The 8,176-nt window shown below is 42.2% G+C and overlaps 1 long non-coding RNA gene across 3 annotated transcripts; it reads right to left on the bottom strand.

The window, feature by feature from the left end:
• Window positions 1–1,823: 1,823 nt before the first annotated feature.
• On the bottom strand, window positions 1,824–6,860 carry LOC121812917. 3 transcript variants are annotated; one of them, XR_006053409.1, is made up of 3 exons: window positions 6,270–6,860; window positions 5,099–5,313; window positions 1,824–1,940 (listed from the first exon to the last, which is right to left on the bottom strand). It is a non-coding gene; the product is annotated as an uncharacterized LOC121812917 (long non-coding RNA). The 3 variants fall into 3 exon arrangements; XR_006053410.1 differs by having other exon boundaries at window positions 5,184–5,313; window positions 6,270–6,852; XR_006053411.1 differs by lacking the exons at window positions 5,099–5,313; window positions 6,270–6,860 and adding an exon at window positions 4,414–4,462.
• Between the last annotated feature and the right edge of the window lie 1,316 nt (window positions 6,861–8,176).

Here is an 8,176-nt window from a genome sequence, read left to right as displayed (position 1 = left end):
GCTGTCTGCATACAGTGTCCGCTTTTACACTCATCCCTCATCCACAGCCTCAACACTGATCTGTCTGTCAGCCACCCCACCCCCACTCTGATTTTAAATCCACAGTGCTTGTATACAGAGGCAAAATTACAAAAATCCATATTATGAACCCAAAGTAAGGGCCACTAACAAAAAACATTAATTGACAGAGCTGGAGACCTACAACACTATCAACCACTGGTAACACTGTCCCCATTCAGAACTTCACCAATGTGACTCTAACAACTTACATGATTGGTCAACTCTCAGGACCATCTAAAAGATGACAACCATACTATGTGTTAAACATGGACCATCAGATGGCTTTCTGAATGGCTTTTGTTTTAAATTTAACTTTAGTAACTTAACCCTATAATAATACATATATTTGTATCATATTTGCTACATGAGTTTCTGAGAGCTGTATCTCATCAACATGATTAATACGATCCATAATTTCAAAATGTTATGAGAATTAGGACAAAACTTTTTTGTTTTCGAATTAACACTGTTGTTAAAAAAAAAAAACAGTTGCCAAAAAATGCCCAATCTATGAAATGTCATACAAAAAATATATATAACAAATATATCATAAAAATATATCAAATAACATGATATAGCAAAAACATTTTTGTGGATTTTGTTATAAGGGTTATTAAACATCTCAGTTCCAAAAAATCTGTCTTAAACCCGGCTGCGTGCAGGAGAAGGACCCCAAACGCAAACTCACCGGATCAGGACTTAACTCAAAATACAATTCTCATTTGCTGAATGGGAAAAAAGGCAGAAATATACAAAACTAAACTGGGTAAACTAATAATAAATCATATGGGAAAACACAGGGAGAGTCACAAAGCTATGAGGGACGACGCAACGTGGAACTGAGGGAGACGCTGACCTAAATACATATAAGATAATGGACAAAGATAATGGACATGCGAGCACATGGGGAACACAGCTGAGACGAATGATCATACCAAGACAGGAGAAGCAAAACTGACAAGAAAAAACATGGAAACGCGGGACCTTCACAATAAAACGGGAAACATGATGCAGGAGTAGAGGAGAGGCAGACAAGAGGGAGTGAAGGAACACAAGGGAGAGCACAGACATGACCGGCAGGGGGGAACATGGGTAAACATGATGGAATGAATCACCAGGGAAAACAAGACACAAGAACTCACACAACTAGATAAACACAGAGGGACATTTCAGTGGGCAAAGACAGGGGGGGAAATAATGAACAATACTGAACAGAATAACCTAGGAAACTTACAAAAACCTTTAGAATAACAAAGGGACAGAATACAAAATGCCCCAAAACCACACAAAACTTAAAACACTGGGTCAGAAGTCCTGGGACCATGACAAAATCTGAATTTTCTGGCTATTTTTTGAAGGGTTGGGTCTTACAGGGTTAAGCGGATTTTCAGTTGTCTAGAAACCAAAGGCTTGTTTTTTTAAGAGAAAGTTTAAATGGGATTGAGGGAATGACGTTTTTGCACTGCAGTACACTGCAGTAACAATCCAACAACATCAAAAAGTTAAATCAAAGAGTTGATGTTACTAACAGCTCACCTCTCTGCAGCAGATGACTGCTGGACTTTAAAATCAATGGTGCGATCTTTAGACGCGTTACTCTTTAAGGACACACAGCTGGGTGAAGGTCTAGTTTCTGGTTCAGATTTAGGTTTACGTTTCCTTCTCCTTCTACGATTCTTCCTGTGAATAATGATGCAGCAGTGATGTGAGTGCTGAGCTGTGACATGGAGAAGAGTCATGGACAGTTAGAGATGGTCATCTCACCTCTGAGCTTTGGTCTGGCTCTCATGTTCCCCACACAGAGTGCTTTTAGAGGGAGGGGCTCCCTCCTCTCTGTCCTCACACTGATCCATGCTGCTCAGCTCACACACACTTTCTACCTGCAGAGGAAACACAAATCATTCATGTGCACATCAACTGAAATCCTCCTTTCCATCATGTGTGCTGTCCAAATATCAGCTGCTTCTTTCCTGCTTCATGTCAGTGTCAGCTGAATGCAGTCAGACCGCAGTGTGAGGCAGAGGAAGCTGCCATCAGCTGCTCTACTTCTACTGTCAGTCCACTAAATGGAGACCTGAAGTACACATGATCCATTCACTGACACACACTGATTCACTGTGATTGGAAGCGTCCATCCAGTAATGCTCTGTGTCTGTGAGTTTGACTAAATATACTGGGATATACTTTACTACTGCTGTCGAAGACCATCAGGCGGGGACTTGTGTGGCAGCCAAGTCTCCCTGAATGCATTTCAAATGAAACTCTAAGTGAAGGAGAGCGGATAAAACTTTGAGTAAAGATTTTAAATAACTCTGTTTCTGTGTCACTAAAGTTTTAAGATGCTTTTAGGTGAACGTGTAGATGTGAAAACTTCAAGTATCTGCTTAATTTATTCAAAAATAACAGACAGAACCTCTAGATTTAGAGCACATGTATGTTACAGTCTGTGGATCATAAAATATTTATTTCAGTATAGCTCTTTATAAACTTCTCAGATGTAAATTAAAAATCACATCAGTCACATCAGTTTATTCTGCAACCTAGACATGCACATTACTCATAGTCTCAAAACACATACATATAGGGCCTTGGGGGTGGGCACGTTATACAGCATCCAGAGGATGGTCGGTGTACTCCAACCCCCTTCTGGCGCTGGTGCCCTACCCTCAATTTTAAATATATAGACACTGAGGGTTTTCGGTAGGAGCCGTGCTGCTCTGTGGCAGGAAGCACCATGCCCTCCTGTGTTTTAAATGCACTTTAGAACAGCACACAGCAACACTACATATGAGCGGGCAGAGGGAGGTTTGGGGTCATTCTGTTAACAGCAGTGTTGGGTAAGTTACTTTAAAATAGTAACTTAGTTACATTACTAGTTACTTCTCTCAAAAGTAACTCAGTTACTTCAAGTTACTCGTTACTTTCAAAGTAACTAGTTACTAGGGAAAGTAACTTTGGTTTTACTCAGAATTCTCTTGTTAATGTGTTGCTTCCATAACTTTGCCAGTCTTCTAGCTTGCTTACTTGCCACAGTGCACTGTGCCACCTACCAATAGAAAGGAAAAGATAATGTGCATATTTCCACGAGAGAAATCCCACGCCTGGACCGTCATTGACTGCTGCCATGATTCTAGCCTACGTCACAGCGTCATGTGCGCCTTTTACATCCAACACAAAAACTGCAGTCGTGGTGCTTTCGATTGTACTCAGAACTCTGAAATTCTGCCTTCTGAATAGGAAGATGTAGGTAACACCAGACTGCAGATGAGCTGCATACAGGGCTGGACTGGGACAGAAAATTGTCCCGGGCATTTTGACTAGAGACCGGCCCACCATTATAGGAAAAATCATAAAGCCTTTGAATGAAAACAAACACTGTTGTGACAGTGATGTACACTGTTCTGATGGTATATATGCATCAATCTATCAATCGTTTGTTGTAAGATTCAGATAATTATTTTTTAAAAGCTAGACATTTTAAATGAGAATAAGAAAGAAAAGTATTTCTTTGTGCCCCCCTCTCCCTGTTAATGCCCTACATGCCCCCCTGGCAACACTTTGCTAGACCCGCCCCTGCACAGTTACCAGCTGTCAGCTACCTAAAAAAGGATCCTGGTGTTATTTGTCTCTCAGAAACAGTTCATAACTTCCCTTCAACTCATTCATGTCACCTAAAAGGTAAACCTGTTTCTCCATCACTGTTCAGCTCTGATGATTCAGTAAGGACATCTCCTGGTTTCATCTTCATGTTTCCCTCTCACCAGATAACCAAACCATATCATGACCAGCAGCTTTACAGCTGTGGCTCCAGCAAACATCAGCTGATACTAGAAATTAATATTAAATAAATTCTAACAACAGCTGATCAAGCTTAAACGTGCTGCTGTTGTTTAGCGCGACATCCGCTGGTTTCCTCTTTCTGGCGCAAAGTGGGCGATAAACAAACAAGAGAGCCGATCAGCTGATCATTGATCAGTTTCATGATTGAAGTAGAAACGGGAGAGGGAGGGGGGAGAATGAGAAGAAGAGGCAGCTGTGCAGCAAAGACACAGAATAACTCCAGCTTTGTGTCTTTTTCATTGTAGCTGAATTACGGGACAAACTGTTCCTTTTCACCTCAATAAGAAACGCGTAATATTTTCTCTGAATACCAGACGGGACGGTTGGCAACTCTAATAACTTATGAACAAAATAAAGTTCAACATCAGTAACATCATAGCACCACCCAGCTGTATAGAAACTCCGTCATGCTAGCTAGCACGCAGTACGGAAAAAGTCAGCATAACGAAAATAAACTCCACCTAAACTTGGTTCATATCTGACCCAGAGAGACTGCAGGTCATAACTTCTTACCTGAAGTTCAGTTCACCTGACACTCGGACCGGCGGCCGCTTCGGGTCTCTCCTCCTGCCTCCCCTTTTCTCATCCACCTGCTGCCTCCACCACTTGCTAATGTTACTGAATCTGTGGAAGCTCCGCGATAGCCACCACACGAAGTAACGAATAACGAGCCTATCTAAATCCCAGTAACGAGTAACGCGTTCCTGATTTTGGCATAATAACTAGTTACCGTGCTCGTTACCACAATAATAACGTAGTTACTGTAACGCGTTACTTAATAACGCGTTAGTCCCAACACTGGTTAACAGTCAGGGCTGGCAGGCTGGGAGGAGGTGTTGGCCGTCAGACTGGGGTCTGGGATGCAGGGCCTCCCTGCTACTGCAGATAAGGAGGTGGTCCGCTTGCCTCCACCCCAGAGAGAAGGGTTACATCTCCTGGGTCTAGGTGCGGCTGAGGGCGGGGGTACCTGGACCTGGGATATAGAGTATGTTTGGGGAGTGCGACTGTCTGTGCAGTGTCTTTGTCTTCTACACGTTGGGTGAGTGCCGAGTATTTGGTTGTGCATATGGGGTGGGAATGCACGTCTGTGTCCGCGTGTCGCCTGTTCGTCTGTGTCTATATGTCAGGTTGGGTCTTAGACTCAACCTCTCTGGGTCATCTCAGGCCCTCTAAAGTACGGAGGCCTATCTCCCCTCACCACACTCCCTGCCGGTGGCTGATGCCCTCAGACGTTGGTGTGTTGGTGGTCCTTGTCATCTGGGGCTGGGCGCTCATGTATGTACCGGCTCACTCCTGGTAGCTGATTGGCGGGGCCAGGCGCCTGTGGCCCGGCTGGGTTCCTTCCGGCGGGTGGGATGCCCTCAGGCCTCTGGGCCTGAAGCTCGGTCCTCTCTGGCACAGCTGGCTTCTGTACTGCACAATAACATGTAATATTTAGTATCTACTGTTATCAACTGTTATCTAGTTTATTGTGATGGTGATGTATCTAATATGTTGCTCTTTTTTGTTTGTTTTCTTTCTAGGGTTTTTTCTCCATACAGGTGATCCAGGTGTTTTTTTGTTTTCTTCCCCCCTTTCTATCCCCCAGTCTTGTCTGTCCTGTCTGCAACAACCGAAGATGAAATCAAATAAATACATAATTATAATAAAGGTCAATCAAATGGACCAATATGGCAAGGCCATGATGATCCACTTGGTAAAGTAAATCCGCTTGGCATCTTTCTTGGCCTTCAGACAAAAATTCTGATGGCTAAAGATCCAAACAGGACACAAAATAAATAAATAAATCACATCAGACCAGCTGTGATTACTTCTATTTGTCCAATTTTTTTTAATTTTTATTTTTTATTAATAGTACTTTTTCTCCTCTTATGTTTTCTCTTCTTTTTTTTTTTGCCTAAAATGCTTTAAAATACATGACATTCAAATGTCATGAGCCTCCTGCATGAGAGCTATCATGTCCTTGAAGTAAAGCTTCAAATCATACTACAAAGTGGCTGAATGACTGAAAATAGTTTGTTAGGCTGTTTTTTTCTGTACTTCCTCGTGTTGAAAATAAACTCAAAGTCAGCAGTGATAGAAAACTCTAAAATATAATTATTGGAGTATAATTCAGAAGTATTTAAACTAAAATGAAAACAATAGGGACAACGCCTGTCACCGATTTAAGATCACGTTTGCACATAAATGTAGAAGCTGTACTTTGATTTTATACCTGGATGTGAAGGTGCAAAAAGGTGAAACATTCAAATAAAACAGAGGGACTTAAAGAGAGGAACAAAGTCCTGGGGAACTTTCGTAACCGAAGCAGGTTAAACATTTCATGAACAAACTGCCTCTAATGTCTGAGAACAAAAATGAATTCAAACCTGCTGCTCTGATTCTCAGGTTCTGGTCAGCCTCATTGATCTAGCTGTGAGTCCATTGCTGTGAACTATGGAGCAGCAGATTGTGCTGTTTGTGCTGGAGATGATCATGTGATAATGCAATCATGTGATACTGAGATCAGGAAGGAGAAGTGAAATCGTGTGAGGAAGGTTGGATGAAACAAAAGCAGAAATTGAGTCTGGGCTTTATAAACATGTAGAAATGTTTATTGGAGGCTTTCTGTCCTCTTACTAAACCATGATGGATCTGAGGAAGCTCAAGTTTTAAGCAACAGCAGGACACAGGACAGTGAGAACAGGACTTTCCCTCTGAGACAGAAGGGAAGAAAAAGGAGAGCACACTAAGAAAGCTCTTAAAACGTGGTTATCCACACTGGCTCTAATCATGGAAGATGCTCTGTGGGAGAAACAGAAGGACTGATGGAAGATCAGCATCTGCTCTGAGTCAGCTGCAAATGGAGCCAACAGCTGCTGTTAAAGTCCAAAAGCTCATCACAGCTGTCTGCTCGTGCTAATGGTAGCACATCTAACTGTCCACAGACCTACAGAAGCTGCTGTGATCACATCATGTTGGGACTTCTTAAAAAAAAAAAAAAAAAAAAACAAAAAAAAAAAAACTGACAGTTGAACTTCCTTCTCTCCAAAAACTGCTTTAATATTTCCTGAGAATTAATCATTTTACTATAAATTTCATCTGCAGATGTTTCAGGAAGCCGGTTTAGTGCAAACTCTGAGTAAGTATACCCTGAGTTAACGAAAACTCTGGGTTTTCGGTTTCACAAAGCGAGTTTAGATTAATTCTGAGTGAGTTACTATGACGACACACTCCGTGAAGCTAACCTGCCCCCTAGCAGGTTTACTTCAACTAACCCTGACTTTCTCCGCCTCTTTGTCGGAAACCTGACTGTAGGAAGTGTCAGACATGGCGTGCTCCTTCCTTGAAGAGCCAGTAGATGTTGAAGCCCAAATTCTCCGCAGAGCTCTCCGCCGGGAGAGAGTGATTAGAGCGCGTTTGGACATTTTATCATTTCCTGATGATTTCTGTGTGAACGTTACCGTTTCTCAGCACAATCTATAATTTATTTGAATAACATCCTCAGGCCTAATATTGCTCATGTGACACATCGCGGACATGCTCTCAGTTCTGTACATATTATTTGTATTGCACTTCGGTTTTTTGCAAACGGGAGCTTTCTGTATAATATTGGTGACGCTGAGCACGTTTCCAAGGCTACCGTCTGTCGGGCAGTCAGGAATGTTACAGTTGCACTGAAACGTCTCCTGTACTCGTTTGTGGTGTTCCCCGGTCATAGACCCACAAGATTTATCAAAGAGGGATGCCACAAAATTGCAGGTATCAGGATGAACAAAACTTAATTCATGATGTGGTGATACTTGAACTACTACTTAAATTTTACATTTATTCTCACGGTTCCCAGGCGTGATTGGCTGTACAGATGGCACTCACATTCCAATCATTGCTCCTTCAGTAAATGAAGGAGACTATGTGAACAGGAAGTCTTTCCACAGCATTAATGTACAGGTACATAGTTCCCTGTAGCATTTCAAACTAACAAATTATTTCATTATAGTAATGGATGCAAGGTGGGAATCCCTAGATCAATGTTTAAATTAACACTCACGCATTGACTCTGTCGGCTATGTTTTGCCATGCATGCTCCCTTTCTTTTGCAGCTGAGCTGTGTTACTTTTTTTCCGCAAATTTGCATGTTATCGGCATATGCTGCCATCAGAATTTCGGCCTCAAGCGCTGTAAAATACATTGACCGCGCCTTCTTTCCCTCCGTCTCCATGGTGACTCGCTTAATCTGTGCTCCACTAATCAGGGCTTTATGTATCCTCGTGCGCGCGTTTCAAACTCCTCTCTT

This window comes from Haplochromis burtoni, unplaced genomic scaffold (assembly GCF_018398535.1).
Source record: "Haplochromis burtoni strain Fernald_Lab_line unplaced genomic scaffold, NCSU_Asbu1 Contig_931, whole genome shotgun sequence".
NCBI classification, from domain to species: Eukaryota; Metazoa; Chordata; class Actinopteri; order Cichliformes; family Cichlidae; genus Haplochromis; species Haplochromis burtoni.
This window is presented reverse-complemented; position numbering and strand designations above follow the sequence as displayed.